Source organism: Marmota marmota, unplaced genomic scaffold (assembly GCF_001458135.2).
Source record: "Marmota marmota marmota unplaced genomic scaffold, marMar, whole genome shotgun sequence".
NCBI lineage: Eukaryota > Metazoa > Chordata > Mammalia > Rodentia > Sciuridae > Marmota > Marmota marmota.
This window is the reverse complement of record NW_025999990.1, coordinates 44,430,672-44,440,725: the sequence shown is the minus strand read 5'-3', so window position 1 is coordinate 44,440,725 and position 10,054 is coordinate 44,430,672. Positions and strand designations below refer to the sequence as shown.

Sequence of the window (10,054 nt, the reverse complement as noted above, 5' to 3'; positions counted from 1 at the left end):
CTCCCTACCAGGAGACCGAGACCAGTTCTTGATGGAAATGTTCGGAAGGAGGGCAGCTTGAGTGGAGACTGCAGCTTTTGCTGCTTGAATATTTTCATAAGTGTATCTTTGTCTCCTTCAACTCATGGAGAAACACTGTAATCCCAGTGGCTCAGGAGGCTGAGGCAGGAGGATTCCAAGTTCAAAGCCATTCTCAGCAACTTACAAGGTCCTAAGCAGCTTAGTGAGAAGACCCTGAGTATTCCTCAAGGGCTTGGGCAATCACCTCCTCTGACCTTCCAAGAGGCTGCTTCACCATGGAGAGTACAGTCTGTCGAATATTTTCCTTTATTGTCTGAGATCTGGTGTTATTACTGGTCTTTTACATACATTTTTAAATCATGTAGTATAAATTCTTCCTATTTTATTGCTCTTTTTCAAAATTGCAAAGGCTATTTTTGGTTCTTGAATTAAAAACTAGAAGTGGTTGGAAATTGATGATTGTACTGAATCAGTAGATCAGTTTGAGTAGAATTGCCGTCTTAATGATATTCAATCTTCCAACCATTGTACGTCTTTCCATTTATTTGGAGTCTTTCTAAATTTCCCTCAGCAGCATTTCTAACTTTCATTTTACCATACTGATGCCCCAGAACTGCATTTTATACTACTGTGAACTTACTTTATTTTCTGATTGTTCATTGCTAGTGTATAGAAATACTATATTTACCTCATATCTTTCATCTTTGTTCAACTGCATAATATAAGGTACTAGTTTTGCTTTTCAGTTTAAATTCTAATTTTAAAATTATGTATACTTTAAACTTCTTTGCTTGACTTATTATAATGGAGAGGTTCTTCAATGTGTTAAATAGAAGCAAGGAAAATCATAGCTTTGTTCCTGATCTTCAGGGGAAAACATTCTTTCACTACCACATGAACTCTTTTGTATTCATTCAGATTCATAGAGTCTCTGTATTGTGAATATTTTGAAAGTTTTTTTATTATTTATTGGATATTGGCCTTTAAAAGTTATTCTTTCAGCATTTGTCATTGTTTTAGTCCTTTAATACTTTAAATACTAATTATTAGTAAATTTCTAAGTGCTTGAACCAATAGTAACAATGTTAAAATTTATCAGACTCGCCTTCCTCTACTGGGATTCTCCTCACAAAAAAGGGCAACCCATGAGATTTTTAACAATTGTAAGACATAATTTCTAATTAATCTATAATAAACAGAATGAAATGGGAATATTTAGGATAGGAGAAAATATTTGTAAACCTTAAGTCTGAGAAGAAGTTGATTTTCAGAATATATTAGGAAATCCAATATATGGTTTCTGGTTATAACAACCTGAGCAGTCTAAGACAATGGTATTCTCTACTTTAATTACACTAATTATATTTATACTTTAATCTTACATGTAATTCACATCTATAAGAAGACTTAACTATTTGACTTTAGACTTTCGGATGTATTTATCTCATTTAGCAATCTTCTGGTACCAGTTGTCAGAGTGTAAGCCCACAGTGTTTCAGCAGCCCTCGAGCATGAAAATCCTTGAAGCCTCTACACAGGGGAGCCTCTCTTCCAAGAAAGCTCTTGATTGCCTCATGCTTTCTCAGTTGGGTCCCAGGAAATTAAAAAAAAAAATGCTAAGAACAGGACCAACTTTCCACCCATATAGTTAAGTAGAAGTCCACAGAAAAACACTTCATAGAGTACCCAAATGCCCCTCGTCACCATAACTTACTCTTTGTTCAGAAGCACCCATTTTTTCATTCATTCATTCATTCCACAAATATTGATTGTCTATGTGCAATGCATGGGGCTAATAACTGAAATAGAGATAGTGAACCAGCAAAGAAATATTAGACAATTAATTGCATAATTTATTAATTAATTTCACTTATGATAAGGAACCATCAGAAGACAGAGTTGCAAAATCAAGTTTGGGGTGATTTTTATAATTCCATTTCACTTCCTTCTATTCATATAACCTTGAGTAATTTTACTGAAATATTTATTAGTCTGTTTCCTTATCTCTAAAGCCAATAGAATAAGAATGCCTATTTCTGAATTTGTTATGATGAGTGAAATAGTATATATAAAATGCCTTCTGCATGTCTGCCACAGTTACTAAAAGATTTTTATTATTGTTGCTAATTACAGAGGAAAATATTGACAACCATATTATCATAAAGCTAATAAAACATTTTCATTAACACTTTTTGCTAAAATAAACTAAATATATGACCAAACAAGAAACATAATACTACTGAGAAAGATAAAGGCACACTTGATTTAGCTCAAAGTTTATAAGTGAATGGCGGAGTCAATCTTAAATCTCTTCTCATTTCTGACCAGCCAAGAGGTGATGGCACAATCCCAAATGTTCTTTGAGTTTCCAGTGAAGCAAATAAGCCAGGCCCTGTTATTCTTAATTGAATTGTGGAAAATGACATCCAGGAAGCCCAAATACTTTGCAAGATCAAGTCTTATAGAATTCTGAACTCCCATTTCTGTTATTTCTACTTTTAAAATATTATCCATTGATTTATGTAGTCAATTTCCATATTTCCTGGGTATAGACAGGTTAGCAGCAGAAAGGTTATTAATTTGTGTATGGATGGGACCAGTCACAAAACACTCTCTGGATACCTTCACTTTTGTTGTGTTTTCTTTTAAAAACTCTGAAAAATAAGCAAGACAGGTCATATTAGCCTCCATTTTCCAGTGAGGAAACCGATGCTTTTAGAACACAAACGACCTACCCAAGATTGAATATGGGTTACACATTTTTTTATTAGATCTAAACCCCTCTGATTGAAACATCCAATATTTATTTATGCCTTGGAACACATATATACATTATTCAGAAGTCCACAGACCTCCAGGGAAAGGTAAGAAATATAAGTACAATAATAAGAATCCAGAGGACAGTATTAACAGTGGCTTTAACTTTGCCAACTGTGGCTTAAATAATTGTTTAAGAGTTTTTAATAGCTCTGAAAAATTGCAGTGTATTAGTGTTTACCACCTTTTTCTGCGCCCTAATCATAGTGGTTGAATGAATAATGTACCTGTAAATGTGACCAATTTTGAATGCATGTTTGCATGGTATAGACCAAAAAGTGATCAAAGGTTCTTATAAAGATGGAGAGAAGCAGTTTGAGCCCACATCACCATTTGCCTCACCAGCTGGCACCCGCTGACAGGATGTTGCCAGATGGGTCTTCATGAGCCTCCTAAATCAACAGTGAAATTGAGAGTGCAGTCATCAAATATGCCATTACCACTAAAAACGAGAAAATGACATTGCATACCTATTTGATGTACTGAAACAGCCTTGAATCAGAAATCGAGTGTCTCTTAAGAAAACTGGAATGAGAGATGAAATAAGTACTTTAGACTGCAAATCTGTCTCCTATAATCAGGATAAAACTTTTTAGCAGAGAACACTCTAAAGACAGCAATACTCTCCTCCAGTTCTGAGGACTCTCAAGGTTTTTGCATAAAGGAGAGGGAGATAATGATGTACTAGACAGAGAAGCCTCAAAAAAAACTGTGGCAGATCAGGGAATTGGTAAATAGAGGAAAAGTTAACTAGTGTGATCAGTTTAGTGAAAATGCCACCCTCCCCATCCAAAATCCTAGTATCAGATTATGACTCTTATCACACATTCCCTTGCAATGTAACCATCATTGTACACATATCATTGTCCTTCCTATGACAGAGTAATGAAAAGATGCAGATTTCAGAACCAAGTCAGCCTGATTTGAATTCTAGGTAACTACCTGCATGGCCTTGAGCATTTTAGTCATTTCTCTGGGCCTTCTTTCCTCATATTAAATAAGACCGATACCTACATTTCAAAGCTGCTCAAGGAACGAATAAGAATATGCATACTGACATCATGTCTGCTGTAATTTTGAGACTTACACAAATGCTAGCAAATTTGTAGGAAAGATAATGGAATTTTTATTGAAAGTCTAATGTGTGAATGAAGACATGAAAATGCAGACAGTCTGTGAAGAAACACAGGCTATATGGGATGGCAGTACCACCCAGAATATATAACAGGTCATGTGCTGAGGCTGTACTTTGTTAATGAAGAGATAAAAAATTTAGAATGAAGTTTCTAAATTAATAGCACCTATGGAGCAGGCATTAAGATGTTCAGGATTTTGAGATACATTTCTTTCTCTCAATTTTCTCAAGATATAGATAACTATACAAACAGCAAGATCTCGTCCTTAATATGAAAATAAGCATGTGTGTCAGTGAGCTTTTTCACTGCTGTGACCCAAAGACCTGACAAGCATAATTTTAGAGGAGGAAAAGTTCATTTGGGGCTCATGGTTTAGAGGTCTTAGTCCATAAACAGCTGACTTCATTGTTTTGGGCCTGAGATGAGGCAGAACATCGTGGACGAGGAAAGCAGATCAGGACATGGAATAAGGAAGCAGAGACAGCTCCCCTCACTAGGGACAAAATATAAACCCTAAGGACGCCCCCAGCAAACCACCTCCTTTAGCCAGATCCTACCTGCCTACAGCTCCACTCAGTTCACCCCTACTGTGGTATCCGGCACTGATTAGGTGAAAGCTCTCATAATGCAATCATTTCCCTATTCAACTTTCTTGCACTGTTTCATCCAGAGCTTTGGGGGCGTACCTCACATCTCAAACATATCAGTTTGCATTGCATTTTCCTTCATAATAATTTGAAGATCATTTCTCAGTTCGCAACCATATACTTTTTTTCTGTGGGTACTTGACTGGTGATGGTTTATTCTCCTAGTCTCAAGCTCCATGAAGGAAGAGTCTGGGTCTCTCTTGACTTACCTTTGTAGCCTGTTTCTGACAACGTCTGGTATGTAGAGAAATATTAAAATTGTTCAAGGAACAGAATTCACCCTCTTCATTTCCTTAAAAGCATGCCAAGAGGATCAACATTATATATTTGAGTTTAGTTTTCATTTCAAAAGAGGTTTTGAAAGAATTGTGAAGAACTGATAATGGATCATCATTTTAGACCCTCAGGCACTCTATTCCTTGCATATGCCACAGAGCTTTCAAAATTTAATGCCAGAAATAAAAACTTAAAAGGGCATTCTACTTCCCAACTCATGATCCTGCAAGGATCATTCTGATTCCAGCACCATGTAGAGCAATCTCTCAGGATGTTTTTTGTCACTCTAGTGGCATACCCAGAAAAGACACAAATACTTAGAGAAAACAGGATCAGAGCTAGTGACAGTCTCAGCTCTGGGTCTTAATACAATGTTCCAAATGCCAAAGAAGATCCCAAATGTAAAACTTCCATCCCAGTATCCTTGGACTCGAATCCATGTTTCAGTTGTTGACAGACCCAGTATCTGACATCAGGATCAAGAACCATCTGCAAAAAAAGAGAAACTCTTTGATTTTCAAGTATAATAGAACATAGTCAACATTTAACTGCTGTTAAATGCATATAAATACACAATTTTATCGGTTCTCAAATCCCAAAGCTCCTTAATTATATAGCAACTAAAACAGGATGAAAGATCTTTACTTCCTATGGCTATTTTAAGGAGTGAATGAAATATGTTCTTCCAAGCCAAAATTGGGCTCTGAATGCCACTTGGCTGCAGAAGTGAGTGCTTGATAATAAGGAATGAAGGAGTTAAGGTCATACTCAAGAGCTAAAGAATTTGTTATCTGTATGGCCCTCTCTTGACATTACATATATTCCAACTTTAATCAATTCCACCACCTCTACCACTTCCACTTAGTGCTAGCCACCATGTCTCCTCTGGACTTCTGTCTTTCATCTGGTCCCCCCTTTTCCCATTATTTCTCCCACCCTACTTTCCTACCCCCACCTCCCAATTTGGTCTGTTATCTATAGAACAGCCAGAGTGCTACAGTGAGAATCTGACCTTGTCACTCCTCTACTCAAAAGCCTTGAATAACCTCCCAATACAATCTAACTTCTTTATCATAGTCAACAATATCTATCCCCTGGCTTACCTCTCCAACCATACTTTCTTATTTCTCACAGTAGCTAATTAAGTAAAACAGATATTAATTTTATATATAAGAATGCAAGCTCTATGAGAACAAAGACAATATCTGTCTCACTAGTCTATCCTCAGTATCTACAAGGGTCTGGGCAGATAAGAGGCAACTAGTAATTTTTCATTGAATGAAAGAGTGCATGTATATTTTTCATCCGTGTTCAAAGGGAGATGCATTTATGAGATATGAAGTCAATTTTTAAAATATCTGGAATGAAGACAGAATATAGTTTTCAGTGGTAGAACCAAAAAGAGTACAAACAGGAAACTGGAATGAAGAAATATATATAGTCAATAGTGCTTCATTTCAATTATTGCATAACAAGTTACCACAAGTTTAATAGGTTAAAATAGCACCTATTTATTGGCTCCTTGTTCTGTAAGTTGGTCTGGGAGGCCTGACTAGATTCTCTGCTGGGATCTGACAGAGACCAAACTCAAGTTGCTGGCCAGAAGGAGCTCTCACCTAGAAGGTCCAGGAAAGGCTAACTTCTGAGCTCATTCAGATTGTTGGGAGAATTCAGTTCCTTGCAAACGCAAGATTGCAATAGCAGCTATCAGCTACGGGGGCCACTCTGTTTCTAGAGCCCACCTTATTCTTTGTCAGTGGTTCCTTCCATCTTCTGAGGTAACAAGTGCATATTGAATCTATCTCATACTTGGAATCTAATATTTAATTTTCAGCTACCAACCAGAGAAAATACTCTGCATTTAAAGGGCACATTGGATGATATGAGGTCTACCTGCATAATCTCCCTTTGAACTGTCTCAAAGTCAACTTTAGCAGTATCAAGGATACATAGTCACAGGCATAAGAGATCACTACATTCACAGTTCCAGAGATTCAAGAAGGAAATCTTGAGATGGGGTGGACCAAGGAAGCATCTTAAAATTCTGCTTACCATACGAAGCATATCCCAAACCCAGAGGTACCAAATAGAACATTTAAAACTGTGGCTTTTGAGGGCTCTCTTTCTTGCCTTTTCATTTGCCTTAAGTCTCACACTTCTCATTTGGAAGTAGAACCATCCTTCCATATCTCCAGGAGGACTGGTTCCAGTCTCCCCACCAATCCTAAAAATCTATGTATGTTCACATTTCCCATGTAAAATGCCATAATATTTGTAGATAACCTACCTACATCTTCCTTTATACTTCAAATCATCCCTAGATTACTTATGATATATAATACAATATAAGTTACATATAAGTAGTTGTCCTACTGACTCTTAATCTTATCATGATTCCTAAAACAGTAGGTTTATTAAAGATGCTTTTTTTTCTAGATATTGTTGACCTATGTTGGTTGAATCTGCAGATGTGGATAGGGAGGATAGACTGTGCAGCAAGTACCTTTTGCTTTAAGGCTGCAGAATCTTCACAGAGAAGCCTTCAATTAAGCAAGCTGAAAAACAGACCTATAAATAACATCATGCTAGAGATCAGAGAGAAAAGGCCAAATTTCCCTAGAACCTAGTCTCAATTTTTTTTTTCTGTTGTCATCGGGATCTTCACACAAACAACTAGCCAATATGAAGCTCCTGGACACTAAATCAATTATGCATATATCAATGTGCTGCATGAAGTAGACATCCACATTTTCTGTGGTACCTTACACTTTTTCAAAATACTTTAAAATGATCATTATCACAACCTTGTGAAGTTAAGGTGGGAAATGACTGTTATGCTTGTTTCACAAATGAGGAAACTGGTGCCCAGAGTCATTAGATACCTAATTTGTTCTTAAGCCTAGGAGAATGTTTTGACAATCTTGGAACTAGAGTTCATGTCCCCTAGTTCCTAGAGTTCTGTTCTTCTACTTCATTTTATGTTAAAACTGTATAGTAGTAATCCTGTTCCTATGAAGAATTTCCCTCTTGACTGCTGGTCTTCTGGTCCTGTCTGATCTTGTTTATTCGAGATGTCATTTTAAAAGAACTGAAATGTATTGTTTGGTTGGTTATCTTCCTGCAGTTCTTGAGTGGAAGGAAAGTGCAATAAAAGAGAAATCTTCATGTATGGAGAAAATATAGTAGGAACTGCCTCCTGATTAAGAAGGATAAATCCCAAGGAATAATGGGAAGGACATTTTCAGGATTCCATCTCTTGCTACAAGTAAAACAGGTCCATGTAGTATAGGGCACCAGAGCCAGGGAAATGGATAGAAGTTCTAGTCACTTAGGCAGCTATGGCCTGCCAGGGCAAATTCGCAGGTAACACCCTGCAGAGCAATTCTACAGAAAAATGGGTCAGAACAAAACTACCTACTCTCAATAGTGCTCAAATTAGAAAGAGACTTGGATTATAAAATTCTATTCTCACCAACAATTGATTGATTTCTCAATACATAGCTAGTTCTGGACAACTTAAATGGCAAATACTATCAATATTTAGAATTACTGACGAAGCTAGCAAATACGAAGCAATTGCTAACTTCAGTTCTATATAGACCTTAAGAGTGCTGGCTTTGGGAGCAACCTGAGTCAGATACCAGTTAATAGCTGTTACTTAACTAGCTGTAACATTAGGGAATTTCTTTAATCTCTGTAGGTTCTAATATCCTCATCTTTGAATTTAGAGGTAAAATATTACTGACCTCAGTATTATTGTGAGGACCAAATCAATGATTGTAAAGCACTTCTTCGCTCATTATTAAGTACTAATTAAATGTTTACTATTGTTACCATAACTTAGTATTAAAGAATGTGCCCTTAAAGATGGAGGGAAGATCAGAGTAAAAGGAGATTGATGGGAAGGGGGAGGAAATGCACAATGAATTTGACAAAATTATGCTATGTGCATGTAGAAATATACCACAGTGAATTCCACCCTTATGTATCTCTATAAAGCACCAATTAAAAATAAATGAGTGCAAGGTAGTCCAATAGAGTAGATGCAGAGGAATGGGGTAAGGAGGAAGAGAGAGAAGGGGAGCACTGGGAACTAAAAAGGAGTAAACTGAATTCCACACACAAATGATTGTCAAAATGAACCCAATTATTATGCACCAATGAAAGCAATATATATGCTATATATTATGTTATATATCATATATGCTATATCATATATAAGACACATGTGTGTATATATGATATATATGTATACATATCTTATATATCTTATTTTTTTGCTAAGATTTACTGGCATAAATATCATGGAGAATCTCAAACATTAAGATTAGGGAAACTCCTAATTATTAAAACAAGGAAAGTGATGTGTGAGAAAATTTGTGTTTAAATTCATGTTTTTAAAATCTACATTCAATAAGATTTAACGCCTTGAATAACATTTCAAATCGCTAAGCAATTAGATCTATTTGTAAACATAACTGCCAGAATATATGTGAATATATTTAGCTATTATGCATCACCCAAAACAGTTTCTGCAAGAAAAACAAAAAAGTGGGTGGAAGGAATTGCAGAAAATACTCGTTCTTAAGATTAAGTGTGAAATGCGATAGAAATCACCATAGAGATGTTGTAAACAGTTAAATTACCCCAAATCAAGCAAAAGTTTGGCATTACAATTCCTCTGGGTTTTGTAAAGCAGGATATACCCTAGTGCTTCAAAACATCAATAACCAGGAGTATTTGTAGGGATTATTCTCCTTCTCAGGTGTTAAAATTAAAGTGCCACCATATATTGAAGATTATTGAATCAGTCATTGAATAAAAAAAGTTTTAAATGACAAATATAAAGTCTTGACATTTTATAGTTTTTTGTGATTTTGTTAAATTTTCATTTTTTATCCTAATTTGTTATGTATGAGAGCAGAATGCATTATAATTCATATTACACATATAGAGCACAATTTTTTCATATTTCTGGTTGTACACAAAGTATATTCACATCATTCATGTCTTAATACATGTCTCAGGGAAATGATGTCCATCTCATTCCACAATCTTTTTTATACCTCTTGCCCCCTCCCTTCCCCTGCATCCCCTTTGCCCTATCTAGAGTTCCTCTAATCTTCACAGGCTTCCCCTACCAACCCCACTATGAAT

The 10,054-nt window shown here is 36.0% G+C and overlaps 1 protein-coding gene across 2 annotated transcripts in view; it reads right to left on the bottom strand.

The window, feature by feature from the left end:
* Positions 1-1,945: 1,945 nt before the first annotated feature.
* The window catches only part of Adcyap1 (adenylate cyclase activating polypeptide 1), a 396,079-nt gene continuing 387,970 nt past the window's right edge, over positions 1,946-10,054 (bottom strand). The window contains exons 7-8 of one of the 2 annotated variants that reach the window (XR_007348880.1): positions 3,309-5,386; positions 1,946-2,675 (exon numbers count right to left, since the gene is read on the bottom strand). The gene's annotated coding sequence lies outside the window, so the exon portion shown is untranslated. Of the gene's footprint in view, positions 5,387-10,054 lie in introns of both variants that reach the window. The other variant, XR_007348879.1, reaches the window with a different exon arrangement.